This window comes from Hippocampus zosterae, chromosome 4 (assembly GCF_025434085.1).
Source record: "Hippocampus zosterae strain Florida chromosome 4, ASM2543408v3, whole genome shotgun sequence".
Taxonomy (NCBI): Eukaryota; Metazoa; Chordata; class Actinopteri; order Syngnathiformes; family Syngnathidae; genus Hippocampus; species Hippocampus zosterae.
The window spans coordinates 8,248,232-8,268,194 of record NC_067454.1 but is presented as its reverse complement, the minus strand read 5'-3'; the positions used below and the strand labels follow the sequence as shown (position 1 = coordinate 8,268,194).

At 40.8% G+C, this 19,963-nt stretch overlaps 2 long non-coding RNA genes across 2 annotated transcripts; both read left to right on the top strand.

Moving 5' to 3' along the window:
• The first annotated feature begins 27 nt into the window (after positions 1-27).
• LOC127600060 (uncharacterized) lies at positions 28-5,008 on the top strand. The gene is made up of 2 exons (XR_007962234.1): positions 28-1,393; positions 2,542-5,008. It is a non-coding gene; the product is annotated as an uncharacterized LOC127600060 (long non-coding RNA).
• A 396-nt stretch (positions 5,009-5,404) lies between these two features.
• On the top strand, positions 5,405-10,443 carry LOC127600089 (uncharacterized). The gene is made up of 2 exons (XR_007962268.1): positions 5,405-7,610; positions 7,724-10,443. It is a non-coding gene; the product is annotated as an uncharacterized LOC127600089 (long non-coding RNA).
• The last annotated feature ends 9,520 nt before the right edge of the window (positions 10,444-19,963 follow it).

Sequence of the window (19,963 nt, the reverse complement as noted above, 5' to 3'; positions counted from 1 at the left end):
CCCCCGCATCTCTCGCGTTAACGAACATTCTTTCATTTCTCTCACTTATATATATATTTATTGGTCTTCACACGCTCCCTCCCCAAGTGGAACAATGCACGGGCTCATTTCGGATGGCGACATCACGCCAGTCTTGTCAACTTTTTGTTTCCCCCTCCCTGTATGTTTTTTCTTCCACCCCCCTGCACACTCCATTCGCTGCTTTCAAGATAGACGCACAAACCAGGATTTATTGTTTTTCTTATTGACTTCGTTTTTACAACCAGGGTTCCTTCTTCTCTCGTTCATTTTTGGTATTTTCCGTGCGTTTTTTTTTTGCGCGTAGGAAAGCAGCAAAGTGAGAATCTGCCATGAAGGCGTTTTCATCCATTCAGGTGCCCTTTTTTAAGTTCAGCATCTTGTTAATTGGTGCGCGGTAGCTTTATCTGTACGCGCGTGAAAGTAAAAATGTGTGTCTGTGACTATGAGTGTGAGTGTCTGGCAGTAATTCCCGAAGCGTGCCACGGAATGTGAGAACTGTGCATCGCATGAAAAAAAAAAAGCATTGCGCTCACTCGTTAGGGTCAATTTTTACTCCTTTTTTTCCGCCCATATATTGAATAGTTTTTCTTGGTCAGTCTGTTAGTTTGAAAATAGTGTGCAACGTATTTGCATATTTACTTTTTGGTTTATGTTACAATGATTATTGCACCTGAATTATGTCTTTATTTATTAATATATTCACGTTTCCTTTACTTTTTTTTGCCGATTTATTTCGTGTTAGATTGGCCACACATTCATAATTTGTTAATAATGAAATAGTGTATTATTATGTACATCTTAATATATTTGTGATAATAATTATGATTGTATTTCGTAGTTGTGCATTATTCATATGTATATATTAGCATTTACAAACGGTGTAAGAAAAAAAAACAAAAAAAAAACGGCATGATCTTTTATGCCGTACTTTTATATATTATTATGATTCAAAGCAGTGTATTTTCTCTGCGCGTGTGGATTGCGTCTTTGCTGTCTGGTTCAAGTCCCCGTTAAGCCGAAAGGGATCGCTGTAGGCGCTGCTAAAGAGCGTGTGCGCGCGCGACTGATGATCACGTGGTTAAAAAAAAACTGCAACGCAAAAAAGGGTGAAAAAAGAGTGATGACGTTGGAGAGCGGAGAGCGGCGAAGGCAGCCTTTCCAAAAAAGAAGGGGAAAAGCGGAGGAGGGGAGGGCGAAACAAAAGCGAGTCGAGCGTCTAATGAACAGATGACAGCGCGGGACAGCAGCATGATGCTGATACGACAACAAGACTCACCGGAATGGAACCCTTTTTCTTTATTCTTATATTTGAAAGCACAAATGCTAATTGCATTGATGATAGGGTTGAAAATCGTGCCAACTGCACACACAGGTGAGTATGAATTTTTGTATTTGAAGCTATTTGATGGCTTATGTGCTTAATTACAGTACATGTATTTGTTTCGTTATACTTAGTCCACCCTTGAAAACTTTTCTTTTTAATTGCATTCAGATGCTATTAGGAATGTGGATTTTTTTTAAGTGGTGCACCAAAATGCTTCAAGTATTCATGGGATTTTGTCCTAAACCGATTAGTTGACACCAATTTTTCTTTGATGTATTAGCTGAGGGCTTTTTGCCACTTGGAAGTCAATTGAAATTCAAAACAGTTCCCCTCAAGTCCCCCTGAAACGACCCCACCCCCCTTCCCACAATCCAAAATAATGCTTTGGGGGATCCAAAATAACCCAAATTGATGTGACTGATTTTTGCCTTACTTCTTATTTATGATGATGATGATGATTATCATTATTATTAATTATTGTTATTATTGTGCCATTAAAATACTAGAGAGATAAGGCGTGTTTTTTTGATGATTAAACACATGTTTAAGACCAAGGATGGGCAACATAGGGCTTGTGGACCATTATAGGCCTTCACAGTATTTCACACAGCTCATCAACAAATACAACCTCTTGAAAAAACACACGCATTAAACCGCATATAATCACATGTGAATTTATGTAATAATTATAAACTTTGTATGGTGCTTGGAGCAATTACGGTTGAAAAAGTACTGTGCACAGTATATTAAGTATAATTTTGTCTCGTGATGGTATATATATCTTATTCAATGTTGGCATTTTTGGAAAATATATATATACTGCACAATATTGAAGTATGTTTATATATACCCTGTTATTATTTGTATAAGTGGTGAACAAAATATATATACCTTGTATATATATATATAATTATATATTTAATATATTTTTATAATAATTACATTATAATTATATTGTATGTATAACTTTTAGCTGACGTGCACAGTCACTTTTACTACTATTTGGTTGTTTTTATTTGCTTTTGCTTTTTGTTTTTTACCAGATGCTTAAAGAGGAACTCACCTGACACACACACACATACATTGATTATTTTATCTTTTTTTATATGAATGTAAATGTGTGGTGCGGGTCGCTGAATTACAATGAAAAACGTTGATTTTCTGATCTGCTTTTCCTTGACTTGACCCGGATGAAGATGTATGGTGTTCATCTGATGGCGCCGCCCACCCTCATGGGGCTGAATGGCAGACTGCTGCGATGCGCTAAGTGATGAAATGATGACCCCATTATGAGAAGTGGCTCCAAAATGAGGGGGTATCGGCCAAAGATTGCGGACCGCCGCCACCGCCGCCATTCTTCTCCTCCTCCTGCTGCTTGCCCCGCTGCACACACGATGATTGATTTGCTTGAGATGGATCACAGGAAGCAGCTATTGATTTTTCCTGTCCCTGCCTATAGTGTTTTATGAAGAAAATACTTATTTACACTTGGGTGTTTTCCAGACTTACTCAATATCCACTTTTTTGGGGGGGAGGATAAAGGATCTAATTGTCCTTGCTCAGTGACGTGATAAATGACCTGTAATATTATTTCAGTAGGGAGTCAATAGGCGGGCTGACTAAATGAATATTGATTGGTTACAATGAAGCCTTGAATGTGGATGGGAGCCTTCTGTCAGGGCCTTGCAGTCAGCAAGCATTCAGACTGATGATGCCCCGCGTACACTTACAGAGGCCAAAATACAGTGAAAAGTCAGAGTTACACTTTTTTTTTCTCACAAATTGTGGAAATCAATCAATCCCTTTCAGGTTCCCACTGAACCATCATAAAACCTTGACTGTTAAAGGAATGTTTGAAGCGATATTGATTTGAAACCTTTAAAAACAAATTTTAAAAAATACAGTAAAACAAAAACAAAATCTGGCACTGGCATCTGGAACTTAAATAAAAAAATCCCTTACTCATGACATTTTAAACCTTTTGTCCACTTATATCAGTTATCAACAGGAAATGCTGGTTCACGACTGTACAGTTCAAGTTACTACCACCCACTGGAGTTTTCTATTCTTCCTCTAATATTGTGTTTACTTGATGCTGAAGTACACTGTATGAACTATCTTTTGTTATGCGCTGCAATGGTCATTACTATTGTATGAAAACATTACGCTAGACATTATTCACCTTTTGTAAGTATGAACCAGTTATAAATAGTAAGCGCTGGCTCACGATTTGGCAAAATCAAACTACACCACACACTAGCGTTAACTATCCTGTGTCTTATTCGGTGGTTGCCTTAAGCTTTGACCATTTCAAAATAGCAAACGTGGACATATTTTAAAGTGAAAGAAGTATCACTTTTTTACCACTACATAACCGCATAAATGTGTGTGCACTATCTGGCAAGCCTGAGGTCATTTGCACTGTTATTTAACAATGTCTAGCACATTATTAAGACTGAGCAAAAAATAAAAAATAAATTAACCTTTGTATTAACAATGTATAAACCCTTTATGATAAAGGGTCCTCATTATAAAAGTGGCATCTAAAGTAGTACATTAGTTCTCTTCTCACCACTGACCCCGCGTATAAAAAGATGACATGAAATGACTCACACTTTTACACACGGTGTATGCAAAAGTGGGGAGCAGACATCTTGCCAATTCAGCGTAAACATTGTGTAGCTGATCTGTATGATTCAGTCACCAACAGTAATTGATGGTTCAAGCTACTAATCAAATGAAAATTAAATTAAAATTAAAAATAAGTTGCAAAAATAAGTTAATAAAAGACTAAATTAAATTCAGCATGAACACTATATTGAAAATGTAGTTTACCCAAAAGTCGTTTAAGGATATCTTTGAAGGTGAAAATGCGTGTGTGTGTGTGTGTGTGTGTGCGTGGCCTACAAGTAACTGGTCACAAATCCAGGGTTTACCTTGCTTCCCTCACTTGGGATCAGATCCAGCTCACCTGTGACCCAAATTAGGATGAGTGGTATAGAAACATGGATGGATGCACTGCGAGCCATTCTGAGTGGTAAACATCCACGTAAATATCATCACTGAACATCATCAAGATGCGCAGGGCGGCTTTACCCAAGAGCAACATGTTCCGTCAAGTTAAACAGACGAGCGAGATGCTAACAGCCACTGCACTGTACACATTGGCAGCAACTATAATCCACTCGAAAAGGAGTGTGTGGCTTGGCCTGCATTTCATATATATACAGTATATATATATATGTGTGTGTGTGTGTGTGTGTGTGTGTGTTTGTGTGTGTGAGGCGTAATGAAATTTGACACGGTTGGTGATAGATCACAACCCAGGTAATGTAAACACATGAATCCCTCAGGGTTCAGCCACTGTTCCACTGCAGCCCTCCCCACACCAGACCCCCACCTTCCCCTCTCCACTCCATGCCCATCATCTTCCCTAAATGTGTTATTCGAGCACAACACCAGAAGTAGCCTTAATCTGTCAACATGGCCTTTAATTGGACCACCGGAAGAAAAAAAAAAACAAACATAAACGATGCCACTCCAAAGTGCACACATGCCGTAAGAAGGACGTTTATCCCAAGAGAGCTCAGAAGGCATAATTAAAAGTAGCTTTTAATAGGCTTGTAATGCAGAGCCGCCGTAGAGGGCGAACATGTGAGGGGGGGGGGGCTTGTAAACGATATGATGCCGCCATCTGACATACGTGAAGACCCTTCCTCTCCACGATGCTCACCAAAAACAAGACTGGGAAATCCTTCACACGTTCCATTCTTGTGCTTTGGGACTCTCCACTTTTCCTTTACGGGATGTTTCATAACTTACAGCGCCTTTGATAAATATGTACACACATTAATGTTGAAGGCGGCACTGTGGTTGACTGGTTAGCATGTCCACCTCAGAGTGCAGAGGTTGTAGGTTCGATTCTGGGCTCCAGGATTCCTGTGTGGAGTTTATGATGAGTTTAAGATAAGATAAGATAAATATCCTTTATTTGTCCCACACTGTAAATTTCCCCAGTGTGGGACAAATAAAGGATATTTATCTTATCTTATCTTATGCGTTCTCCCTGTTCCTGTGTGGGTTTTCTCTGGGTACTCCAGCATTCCCCCCCCAAAAAAAGCATGCACTGGACACTCTAAATTGTCCTTAGGTGTGATTGTGAGTGTGAATGTTCGTTTGCATGCCCCAGGATTGGCTGGCAACCTGTTCTGGGTGCACACCGCCTACTGCCCGAAGTCAGCATGGGACAGGTTCCAGCACTCCCGCGACCCTCATGGGGATGAGCGGTTCAAATCATACATGGATGGATTCATGTTGAAAGGAGTTTTCAGGGATTAGTATGTGTTTCGAAAACATCCAAAGTAGTTTATCTTTCATAAAAATCACATGCAGCACAGTCAGCATCCAATACCGGTCGGGGCAGAGAAAAAAAAGGATCAACTTTGGACCGTATCTAATGAGTGTGTTGGAAATACGACTGAACTATCAACTAAGAAATCATTTAGCAGCCAAAGTGACACAAGCACCAGGCGCCTGATTGACTAGCGATGTTCAAACTTTTTTTTCTCACAATTCTTAATTGTATCGTATGGTTTTAAACTGGCTGCCAATACGGTTGTAATCAAAGGAGCGAGCTTGGAGGAGACGGGGTGTCAATTTTTCTCGAGCGTTCCACCGCAGCCGCATTGTTTGTTGTTAATTTTGGTCAGGGTGCGCTTTGATGCCGCATCCTTTTACCTTTTTGCTCCCTGGCAGCTGTGTTTCATAATACCATCAGAAATGTTTTCATTTTCCTGAGTTACTCCCCTAAATGTGGTGGTAAAATCTTCACACTGACTGGTGACAACAATGTCAACATGGTGCTCCTCCCCAAAGTACTTGTTTTACAGTATGTGGGTATTTTCTATCACACTTTACAGAATAACCAGCTAACATTACATTGTTGCGCAAAAATGTCATAGTTCTCATAGGACTTCAACTCAATAAGCATGTAATGCCACAACCTTACGTGTTTTCATATCTACACGTGTGATGATAACCAGAGAACTAGAAAGTGAACTCATTTGTGACAATACGCGACAAATATCTCTGTTCTGGGTGCTCAGTACAATGTGAGCTACAACAATAATAAAATAAGAATGTAATTTCCATTCACATTACATTTTTACTTTTGAATAATCTCTGTGATGAACGTAAATCTCTGCTGGGGTACAAAACGAGGCCTGCTCTAAATAGTGAACAACAATGAATCATGTTTTATTAGTATAAATTTTGCTTTTAAATCATTGCACTTGGAGGAAGAACCCCAATTCAGTTGTCTTTGCAGGTAAGTGATCATCACATTGAAGTTTACCCGCTAATAATATCCTAGAATTTATTTTAATGTATTCACCTTTCCCTGCTCCATATTTGACAATCTTTGCCATAAACTCTCATCTCCAAGGGCTAATTGCGGGTGTAATCGAATATTTAAAAGTCAAACATGTCGAAATAATGTGAGTTGTGTTTGGACAAGGCACAGATGTTCCTCTCAGACGTTGCCAAGTCTTCCTCGAAAGAGTGAAAAATGTTTTTGTCCGACATTCAAAGCAGAAAATTCCCAACACCTGGTGCATATTTGGTGGTATTTGAAGGTATTTCCCCTTGTTTTTCGTGTCTCTTTCCATTCTGCTGTGTCACCTAAATATGAACAATCCCAAATAGATTGAAACCCAAGTGCAACAACCCCAAAGGTGGAACTATTTGGAGTGGGGGTGGGGGGTATGTGCCTCAAAAGTAAATCAAAGTTCATACAATTACCACATAAAATGATGCAGTGAACCAAATATGATTTTGGCATTACTGATTTTACCTGTACGTATCTCTTTATTTGGCTTTTTTGGTGGCCATAACACCATGGCAAAAGTTCAGTCACAGAACTCGAATAGAGACCAGCACTGATGCTGCACAAGTCAGGTTAGTGAACCACTACATTATCAGTAAATATGTATGACATGAATGCAACTTAAGAGTATATGATAAACTGCAGAAAAGGGCCAAACTATTCAGTACTGTATGAGTATCAGAACTTATTAAGTATCAATTACATGCAGTGATTCATTTTAATCAAGTAGATGCTAACAATGCTAAATAGCATGTAACTGAAAACTAGGTAGGTCATGACTACCATGAAAATGACCAAAGAGGCTGTCGGTTATATTTTTATGTTCTAAGGGCTACTTTATAACTGATGATGCTAAGCATCATGTAGCTGAAAGCGAGGAAGGTAATGACTACCATGAAAATGACCACAGAGGCTGTCAGTTTTCTTTTTGTTATCTTCTAATTGCTACTTTTTGGCTAACTCTGATAACTAGCATGTAGCTGAAAGCAAAGAAGCTAATGACTACCATGAAAATGACCACAAAAGCTGTTAGTTTTCTTTTTGTTATGTTGTTAGGGCTACTTTCAGTGATCAATGCTAAATAGCATGTAGCTGAAAACAAGGACACAAATGATGACAATGAAAATGACCAAAGAAGCTGTCAGTTTTCTCTTTGTTTTGTTCAAAGGGCTGTTTTTTGTGGTTGCTTTATTTTATTTATTATTTTTTTGCAATTTTGATATTACTGGATAGTTTTCTTAAACATCGGTTTAACCTTTTGTTCATATGCTTTATGAATGACTTATGAATGATAAATGAGCCTTTTTCAGGAAACCAATTAGTTCACTTTTTATGACTTGGAACTCAAGCATTCTGTCATGCTGAGCTCAGGTCCCTGCTTTAATACATAGAGAAGGTGTTGAAAGCAAAATACATTCAACCTTAGAATCAAAAGCTTCTTTTAAGTCTCACAAGTGATGTTGATGGCCTATGTAATTATTGGCAGTGTTTCAAAGGCAGCGAGCTCAAGAATAACAAAAGTTCCGACACTTTTTTTTTTTTTTTGCTCTTTTGCTTTAATCAGGTGCATGCAATGTCGACGTGGATTTGGAACATCAAATAAACATCTGCTACACACGGATAAATTAAAGCACTTATGGTCTTATTCAAAATAATTTCACACCATTTCATCTCATTCTGTGTTATCAACTTTAATCACTATCATTATTTCACCTCACCTGTCTGTAACTAATATTGATTACTCTGTCGGATGTACACCCTAACCTCTAGAGACCTTAACTTAGCACAGGGATTCCCAAGCATCAAGCTCCGGGGCCAAGACCAGTTTGAAGTTGGGTTCCAGAACTCCCTTGAAAGATGGGAAAAATGAATCCATGTATTAATGAATTAATTCATACGTTTTTATTTGTATAAAAACAACTCAGTGTCATGTATGAATATTTTAACAAATTATTAACACACAATGTGTCTTACAAATAATGCAATGTCATTTTATTGTATAGTAATTCAGAAATAAAAATATGCAACTACTCTTGAAAATTTTAATTCGATTCAAAAATTCACTTTAATTTGGAAAATTAAGATGAAATAATACAACTTGACATAGCGTGGATTATATTACAAATCGATTCTTCCAAAACCATTGTCACGTCCAATATATTTGAAGGCCAATATAGTTTTTGAGCAACTATATTTATATTCATATTTACACTTCTATGTGTTAGCTACATTTACAACTAAACGGAACTTGATGGAACTTAAATATTGTGATAGCTACTCTATAAAAACACACGCACGGTTCAGGTCGGCTGAGCTCTCACTATTTATGTTGACATATGCAACTCTTTCCCCAGTCTCTTGATGCAAATGCAATGGAGACGTTAGCAAAGCAAGGCAAGCGTGGCCCCATAAAGGCTGCGAGCGGCAAACACTCCGCACAGACAACTATCACTAATCACTCCCAGAGCAGTGCGGCGTGTAATTACTCCGCCAAACGTTTTTGCCTTTTCACAGCTTAGCACCGGGAGCCCTGACCCCTGCGCTTCCTCGTCTTTCCTCGCCACGCTACATGTGGAAGGGGAGGACGTCTCCCCAAGATACCCAACCCCCTTTTCCACTCTTTTTTTTTAACTCATCGCCACGGGAGCAAGAAAGATGAGCGTCTTCTCAGTATTTAAGGGCTGTTGACATAAGGCCATTTTTATCTGCAAGTGTGTTTTCCTCTTTGAGGTACATTCGAGGAGGGTAGCAGTATGCCAAAACCCAAGGCTTGGTGCGTCTTTGGTTGAGAATTCATGGGTCGGTTTACAGCTGGCGCAGCAACTAAACAGGTAACTGTTTTTCTTGTGTGTAAACAGGGCCAGATTTCAAACAAACAGTAAAGCCACTCTAGAAATAAGTCTGTTTTGAGGGGGCCGTCCTGTGTCACCCTGACCAACACTTCTGCGGTGCCATTGGTGAGCATGGTTTCTGTTACTATGTCAGCGATGGACAAAGATCCTTGTGAACCCCAAGTCTAAAAAGAAATTAACTAAATAATACTAATTTCCTTTTCAGATTGTCGGTGCCACCTACAGGCCTGGCATGTAAATTACAGCATTTCTGCTTTTACTCACATTGTCTGTGCATGTAACCTTTAGAAAGGAAAGACTAAAAAGGGAGAAAATATCACAAGGTGAAGAGTAAAAGTGAGATCGGTACTTTGTGGAAGCCCATTTTTGAAGGCACTTTGAAACCTTAGCCATTCGGAGATCAGAAATAGACTTATTGACTGCGTGAGTTCTTAGAGCTCACATGCAACAGGGGGGCGGGGGGGCATCTACAAGCTGTGTGCTCATTAATTTTACATCAGGAGAAACATCACATTCTCAAGGCTGTTTTTAGTGTCACTGGGTTGTGCTGTTGTTGTATAATTCCTTTCATATGTCGCCAAGTGCAGGACACGCAATTCCCCGTCTTCCTTCCCTCCTATTTACTCGTATTAGCCATGCGGCTGATCCCGTCGTCTGTCTGCTCATAAGATGACACCATGCAAATATGTTGCGGCGTCAAGCGACTCCGCCTTGGCAAGCAGGTAGGCTGCGGGGAGAGCCGGCATCCCATAATGACTATTAGTTGGATTTCACAGCCTGCTTGTGATCTGCTGAAATGACAGGAGGGAAGGAAACCCCAAGAAGGGTGGGTGTGCCAGCACCCTTTCTATAATAAGTCACACGTGGGCTCCAAAAAAAAACAAAAAACAAAACAAAAAAAAAGAACAGGCACCAAGAGGAAGGTTCACACGGCATCATCCAAGTGCAGTTTGTCCTTCGTGAAGTGCCCAAAATCGTAATCTCAGTACTTTGTAGCAGGGGTTTCTTTATTGCAGGCAGTCCTAAATAGAAGACTATGGGAAGCATAAATACATGCTTAATAATAATAATAACACATATAACTTTATATAATACTCAAGTAAAAGTCTTGTATGGATTTTGAAACAACATTACTAATGTTTTTCCCCCCTAAAATTACATCCAAACCCATATTGTACCCCTTCATCCACACTTGGTCCTACCAGACAAAATATTAGTTTTGTAATGTTTTTATATAAATAATCCGTGCATCCATTATCCAAAACACTGAACGAGGGTTGCTATTTTAAACATACATATTGAAAATTCATTTTTAAAATATTCTTTTACAATGAAAATCGCATCATATATTTTTTATTCAAAATGACCACTAATAATAAATGTATGGAAAATATTAAAATACAATCCAGGCAATCTTCACATTTACTATATTTATTTATTTAGTTCGACTCAGCATGACTTAGATTTGCTCTTGATTTTACTGCTTGGTGCTTTCTACCGCCTTTAGTACCGATTCGTCTTACTGTTTATTGTGTATGGTAAATTGCTCCATGTACAGCACTTTGTATGCAGCGATGTCTGTTTGAAGGTGCTCTATAAATACTGTTGACTTGACTTGACTTTACATACAACACATGATTTTACTGGTACAATGACAGCCTTACCAAACACAGAAGCAAGGACATGGCACCGACGGTAAGTTTGAGTCCATTTTGCCCTTGGAAAAAAAATGCCCACACTTATAATGACTAAAAACCGCGATTAGATTTGCCTCGTTATTCTTGATTGAGTTACGTCTAACTGAATGGAAGGCCTGTTTTCATATTCCGCTGGCACAATGGAAACAGACATTTTAGAGCCGAAATGATCATTTTGGCATATTATGAACGCATAATATATCCTTATCTGCGCTTCAGCTCCGAGTCATCATGGATGTATTGTGGCACTGCTCGCTGCTGTCGTACAAGTTCATTTAGATTGCCGCTACAGCGTTCAAGAGCGATCTTGTAAAGGCTATTCACAGAGAGGCCCCACATTTTTTTTTTTAATCACTGATATAGTAATTTCACTTCATCAGTCACTTGTGACTAAAAATACATCAGGGATTAGCTTCATGGCCGAGGCGGCTTTGATAACATAATGGCAGCCGCTTGCAGTCATCTGATATGTGATGAGTACACATGCAGTAATACCACGGGGCAGAGAGTGCGATCCGTCTCGTGAAAATGACGCGTCTTGCCTTTTTAATTCCTTTGTTGGAGCGTTTTGCAAAGATGAAAACACACATGCGCACTCGTTTCCACTCTACACAAATTAGCTTTGGTCCTTGAGGGCAAAATGACAAGAGGTTACTGGAAGACTATGTGTTTAATTAATTGAAAAAATGCTTAAATTGCTTTTACAGTTGTTATGGGGGGCGAGAGGATAAAAAAATGTGAATCTGTGTTGCCAGTGCTCTGTAATTAGCACCCGCGGGAATTAAATATTTAGCATTAGCTGCGTTGCAGCGTGCGGGACACAAATTCCCTGTTTTAACTGTGGAAAGCGAGCCTGTCTGGATTGTGTGTGTGGACAGCTGTGCAAAAGAGGGGAACGGTGAGACTCCCCCCCCCCCCCCCCCCCCCCCCCCCAGCGGCATCCGGGGGTCCTTCCACATCACGCGTGTAAGAGATATGGCAGTTGTACTCCCGAGGGCCACGGCGTTACTCCTGACTATTTAGTTTTCTAATTAGGCTGAAGGCCTTCGTCCACGCCTGCCACCGCCACGGCAGCCAAAAGGGAATTTTCTCTCATACGTGTGTCAAAGGCAAATACAGAGCCAAAGACAAAAAAATTAGAGAGCAATGTGCCGACCCAGGGGCATTTTGTTTACCAAGTTTAATTACATGTTTACCCTGTATAGCCATTCCGCCGCAGTGTTAACGACGTGTAACAGCGGATGGCAAACTTTTGAAAATGCCATATTTTCAAAGCCTCTCTGGCCAAGCGGACCGCTCGTAGACGTCATCTGTTGGCTTTGTCAGCGTGCGTCAGGTTACCACACTAATGAGACAAAATAAGGGTTATCCCAACTTGGTAAGACCCTGATCTTTTGTGCACGCTCAGGGATTTAGGCACAAAGTGAAAGGGAAAGGTATGTTATTGGACTTAAACTCCATTCCAAATAGCGTTGGAAGTCATTAAAAGCTCTCATTTCAACTTAAAACCCAATAGAGCCTCCATTGAAATGGACACCTTGGATTAGTCACTCAAGAGGGAGGCTGACTTATGTGGACTGCTTATCAAACAGTCCACTTACGTCAATATGGGGGGAATCACCCATTGAAGGGTATTTATCATGGGAATACAATTTTAAATGAAAAAAAAAACCCTTCTGTGAATCGTGAAACGTTTTCATGAGGGCCAATATTTGTAGTTTCAACCACACATATTCCGCAAGTAAACAAACACCATCCCATAACACTTCAATATCATCTAAAACTTACATGACAATATTTTCCTTGAAAATGACAAACAGATTATTTCCATCTATCAATGTATCCATTTTCACCCATCTTCACGAGGGTCGCGGGCGTGCTGGAGCCGAATTTGATTTTGAAAAAAAAAGTGTGTGCAAGCACCTGCAACACCTGTAACCGCAACACTAGTATGCCAAGCAGTTGGCAAGACCTCTGCCGTTTGTTCGCTTGAGCATTTTAATAACCACTCAGCAACCGCAAAAACACATGCATAAGGCGAAAGCTCTTCCAAAGGTTGGCTAAAAAAATATCTTACTCTCTCAGGTGGGATATATCACTTCAACCTACCTCCTTGACGCCAATTGCTACGTCCCCATTAGCCAGGACTTTGGTGCCATTTTAGGGCACCACCAAAGAGCAGAAAGTGAATAGGTGAATGTTTTGAAAGAAATAGATGTGAATAGGGTCTACAGACAACACCCCCAAATAGATACATTTGTGAATAGTGAACCCTAAATAAGTGCGAGTTCATTTTAAGTGGGCTATCCATCAAGTGCGAAATTAAACAATCAAGTTTGAGCAAATCGTATTGTGAGGTTACCGTGTATCTAGCTTGCAAAGCTATGCCTGCACAGACGACCACCATTTTCAATCCACTGTCAGACTACACGGAAACAGTATGTCAAGATCAAAAGGGAAACAGAGCTGCAGGGGTGGAATCACTGATTATCTAACAGTGTTACCATTGTCAGGTAAGACGCACACACGACTATGTGGTGAAGCTGTCGTATTGGCATTGGGGTATTTGTGTTTGAAGACATGTCAAATTATAATTCAGTTGCCTGGTAAAGAAGGGCTGCTTCCACCAGTGAAAATATAATCAATGTTGAAATTGTTTGGTGATTTGTTTCTGCTTTTTGATTTGCACTCGCTTTAATGAAGGTCTTTTACATGTCACTTTTGCCAAATTACCACACAATGACCCAGATCTAAGTCTCTGGCTCTTGAAATTAGAAACATTCAATTAACATCACAAGATGTGTTACTTGTTTTGACACAATGTTGGATGACATGGCTCATTCACTTGTTTCAAATTCATGTTTCAGAGGATTATTTAAAGCTCAGAGAATTGGGATGGGATGTGGCAATGTAATAATAATAATAATAATAATAATAATTTAAAAAATCAAGCGTAAAATTAGTGCACATTCAATTTTCGTCAATAATTCTCCCGAGACGCCAATATGTTAATTGGGGTTCTCCCAAAGTAGCTCAAACCCTCAATTGTTTCATTCCATTAAAAGTCACAGTTGAATTTGGAGCAATTCGAAAGCAGCCACTCAGGGCGAAAATGGACAGCTATTGATAATATTTCAAAATAAACCACACAACGAATTATATTTCAGCAGTCAATCACGCTTCTTGGTCTCCCTGACAGTCACGAGCGTCATGTCGCTGTCCTAAAAGGCAACTTGGCTGGACACGTCGTCTCCCGGAAGGTTTTGTGGCCAACCGCGTTGTGTCAGCGAGAACAATGACATCCATTCCTTCCAACCAATGTCTTTACATTCCCGAGCAAAACAAAATAAGATGATTCTATGCCGGTGAGTCATTTTTCTTCCCCAGATGTTGGTGAAGCTCATCTGGCCTCAACGTGGTCCTGACTGGGTGACTGTCAGACACAAGCAGAAAGTTCCAAGAATCAATGACACACTCCATCCGCGGCACAACAGCTGCTAGCTACAGTTAGTGGACTGAGGGTGCACTTGGGGGTTGCCTTTATGGTTGCTTCCCTTTTTCATTTAATATGTCTATCCTTCCGCAATTCAAACAATAAAATAAACATTAGCATACCCCAAGAATCAACATTTCCAACACACATATCAGCCTCTCTAAACAGCCCTGTTCACAGCAGCCAATTGTTGAGGGTCTCATGCGAAAGAGCCACCACCGCTCACACGAATCCCATCTACTGTGGGGTGTGCTCAATCGAATACGGCTTTGCATTACCATGACGCGTGCGAATATTGAAGTCATGTCTCTGACAGGATGTTGATGACCCTTTACTTCAACAAAGTTTAAATAATGTCCAATGTCTCTGACATTGACACCTATGAGGGTAAAGCTGATACATTTTCTTCTGTGTTGCTGATACTTGTGACTGCTTCCATATAATATTGCTAGCTGGTTCGCCGCCCTCCGGGCGGCTCATCAGCTAGTTCCTGCGGAAGGCTGGTAAGGTGGGCCTTCGGCCCACAAAAGTGTTGTTACTTGGTTCAACTTTTTGTTCATCTTCATTGCTTATCGCGAAAATAAAGAGATGTTTAGCTCTACTAAATAACTAACAATTTCATTGCAATGCTTGTGGGTAGACATTTTTTCGCTAAGATGCCTGCGCGATCGTAGTGAGCCACTGCCTGAGCGGCGCAGTGGCAGCGCGCAGTGGCAGCGCGCAGTGGCAGCGCGCAGTGGCAGCGCGCAGCGGCGCGGTGAAGTAGGTACGTTTTCAAAAGGGACAGACGGAAGGACAGACCGTGTGCGGGACGACGCGCAATATACTGTATATGTAGATAAATGGCTCTTCGGTTTACGTTCTGCTCCTACGGCTAACCTAAATTTGGAAGTTGAAGGCACTCTAGTCCATCACAAACCTATGCTAAGACAACAGTACAAAACAATAACATGCGCCATACGTTCAAAGTTACCTGAAAGTGCCTCTTTGTTGGCACAATCGTAAACTGAGTTTTCATCAGTCAGTTATCAAAAGCAAACATTGTTAATGCTGTTCGCTCATTCCAGTCTGTGCATCTAACATTACTGCAGTTATACTTAGCTTAGCAATGTTGATAGCATTATACTTTAGGTCACGTTGTAGGAAAGTGTTTATGTACATTCATGGTGTCATGATGACGAAAGACATTAAAAATTCAAGGGGGGGGGGGGGGTGGTTGTGTATTTTGGATGGAAGAAAAGCGCACATGTCTTTCCATCCAAAACTGTTGTTGTCTGATACTTAATGCACCTTGTAGAACACTAATTGTTTCAGATGAGGTAATTGCAAACACCTGGGAAGGGCCAATTGTTGCTTGGACCTGATTTGCCAAGAGGAATGAATTATAAGAGGAATGAGGAAGCCACTGCGGGCGGACAACTTGGAGAGCAGTGCTACACGTGGGCTGCTCAAAACTGGTCAACTGTCACTCCTGAAAATAAAGAAAACTAGAAAATCTCCTTCCTGAATCCTGGCTGAATTGCCTTCTTATTCTTTTTTTCACCTGGCCTGCTGTTTCACCGCATAACACATGGTTTGGAAAAGCCCATGAGAAGCTCTTTAAATGGCGCTTGATGCCACTTTAAATGACTTCAAAGTATGATGACTTACGGCCAAAAGCATATTGCTCGCTTTTGTATAACATCCTTTAGCCAAACAATGAGTTGCGCTGAATTTGTTTACCGAGTGTCTATGTGGCTACAGTGCACAGAAGCTTGGTACGTCTCTGGACAATATTCAGTATTGTTCCAAATCCAAATGCGGACACTTTTGTTTCATTGTAAAAACATGCCCTTGGAGGTGATATATGTATGGTGTTGTGTGTTTGAGGGCCTGTGAGCTAGGCAAATGTACGGCTAGGAAAACTACCGACTAAAAACATACAGAAAAAAAAAATACAGAATAAAGCAGTGGAGCTCTGCTTGTCATGCCAAAATGTTTTTTTCAGGCTGTAAATTGCATTGGAAGTGGAATCCAGATGGCGGGGAGTTGTACCAAAGCAGACATAAGCAGGGAATATATAATAGCAGCGACGGCCTTTTGATTTTTAGATTTCCTACTGGAGCACCTGTCACTTTTTTTTATTTTGGCAAGGGCACACCCCAGCACCGGGTCTACCTTCTTGTGTGTGTGGTGTCCGTGTGTATGTGTGAGCGTGTGTGTGTATAAGATGAAACAGCCGCCAAGGAGCCAGAGTGATCACACAGACAGACGGGGTGAGTGACAGACAATACCTGCTGTAAAATTCCCTCACATCTACCCCTGATCTGCATTCACATATCTCGCCTGTTTCCGCCGCCGCAAAACCTGAGCCCACGCCGCCGCACGGCTCTTTTTGGCACCCCCTTCTGCTTTGCACCGCTGAAAACACATTTGCCATCTTTTGTTCGTAAATACCGGAAAAGGTTCATTTATGTTCATTCAGATGCCACTTTTCCGTCTCGTTCCTGATGCGGACCAAGTGGTGCAGTACCACCAGAAAACCATGGGGGCAGAGTTGAGATGTGAACTGAATTATTATTTTTTTGCAGAAATCGTGGATATCGATGAAACATCTGCGGTATTTAACAGACAGTTAAATGCCTCACATATTTATTTTATTTGCTATCATTATTAATATTAATGATCAGAAATGACCAGTCTTGATTTATTACTATTTCCCTCATTGTCGAGTTTCTCCACCCATCACTGGGCAGCTCGGCTGCGCCATCGTATTTATGCAACTTTCTAACTATGCAGAAGTATTGGAAAGAGCAAACAAAAGCTGCAGTGTGAGCACGGATTATTTTTATGTAGGAATGCGAGCAACATATCCACTTGAACTGACAAGCATCATTCGGCAACTTGTTGAGAATAAGCTACCACCTCAAGTGAAGATGTAAGGTGTACATGTTTGACAAAATTATTTTATATTGTATTTGACAAAAGTAAGCAAAATACCCTTTTTGTCCTGCATATTATACTTGGGAATTTTCACCTCATTCCTTGATCACTGTTGTGTGTGAACAGCACCGACCCTAAAGGGCAGGGGTCAAAGTTGACTCGCTCAATCACCCAACACGCCCTGTTTGTTGATACCACTTGCTGCTGTTTGACAAGAACAGTACTTTATACATAATCGTCCGCAATAACCCACTTTGCTGGGTTCTGTGTTAAAGGCACAAGCGGGCGAATGCCGAATCTACTTTTTGCAACTTTGATGTGGAAATTTGGCGGGATCTTTGAATGGAAGAGGCAGTCTGCAAAAGCAGACGTGTCTCCATTTTGATGTTCTTCAAAATGGGAACGATGACGAACCCCTGACACGTCACATGATGAGAAAATTTTGGAAGGATGCAGTGTCGCTTGTACCATATCCCACTTCACTGGGTTCTGCGTAAAGGGCAAAGTCAAATGCCAAACAATTCTGTGCACAATCCATGATGCACCATTTTTGGAAAGCCTTTTGTTCTCTCTTTTGCACTATTTATATAAAACACTGGAAAGTGAGGACAAAAAAGCTCTTTTCTCAATTTTGCCTTCGCGCCGAGATGACTGACTCGTGTCCTAAAACATTCCAAAAAGCCCGAGCGGTGCGACGAGACACCCGGAGGACACCACAACACAGCGGTGGCTCAGAGTAGATTAGGTTTGTTGTGGCAGATCTGGGTTTCAGGTTTGACTCCTGTAATGTGTCGTTTTATTTCTCTGGGAATTGTTTTGACAAAACAAGTTAGCGCTAAAAACAACAAAACAAAAAAAAATATCTGAGTGTATGTGTGTGTGTGTTTTTTTTCCTTCCCCTACTCATGTGAAGCATATGTCAGTCATCAGCGAGGTGTTACAGCAAATGTGACATCAGAACCCTGGAGGGCTTGCACTCTGCGAGAAGCTTTTTGATATGATTTCTGAGAACTGAGAGTTTAGCGAAAAAAGAAAAGCAGTCTCTGTTGTTGGAGAGAGCCAAGGAAGAATAAACTCTACACAAACACTCGAGGTGAAACGAAAGGTGCTTTCAGCGAATCGCTATCACGGTGGCTGTCAGTTGAGGTAAAAGCCGGGACGGCTGATGCTAAATTGCACTTTTACTGTGACAAAGGTAATTACGGCGACACTGGGGAACACGGATAAAGACGTGTTTGTCAGCCGTGATTACACTCGCAATCCTTCTGTGATTGTAAAACTGAGCCGTGTTTTTGCTTGATTGACCTAACATGTTGAAACCAATTTGTGATGCTGGCTGTGCAATCATTGTTACATTAAAATGGCATTCGTTACTGCTTTCACAAATAGGTCCGAAAAAGGTTTTCGCAAACATTTGAAGGAAAAGTTTGTTTTTAACCCCACAATGTACAGATGACAATGTGTCTCTGAGTCAGGTGCTCTGCACTTGCGCATCCCATAACAGTGGGACTAATTTGCATATTGACCACCTGCATCTAAGACTTGTTCAGCTAGGCGGAGCAGAGATCCAGAGGTACTTTCAAGGGAGGGCCAAAGTCCGGCCGTCTGACTACATTGTCTGAAATACCATCAGGCAAAAGGCAGCATGATGCAGAAACGCTCCTGGTGCATCACCTCAGTTATCATGTCAAAGCTAAGCAGAGCTGCGATTAATTTTGTTGCATTAAGTGATTAGCGTTATCTTCTGATACTGAGCACATACCGTTTCTCCTCATGGGTGACCATTAAGCTGGGGCCTGTCCCAGAAGTCATTGAGCAAGAGGCGGGGTTCACCCAGGAATGGTCTCCAGCCAATAACACAACACATAAGACAATAACTTACAATCACACTCAAAACTATGGACAATTTAGAGTCTTCATTGAACCTAACAATAGCCAAAGACTAAGATGCCCGCGACCCTCGTGAGGATAAGCGGATTTGAAAATGGATGGATGGAACCCAGCATGCACGTTTTTGGAATACTCTTTAGAAAGAAATTGGAAAAAAGGCACACGCCTGGGAAAAACACACAGACCCGACGCAGGAAGGCATAAGGCAAGATCAGAACCCGGGACCTCTGCATTTTGAGGTACAAATGCTGACCAATAGTCCGCAGTACCGCAGAGAAGTAGCAGTGCTTGAAGATCTTCTTTAAGACATGCGGTCCTACAAGTTAAAATCAGTCAAGTCAATTTTTATCCTGGCTCATTTCAGGAAGGAGGCGATGATGC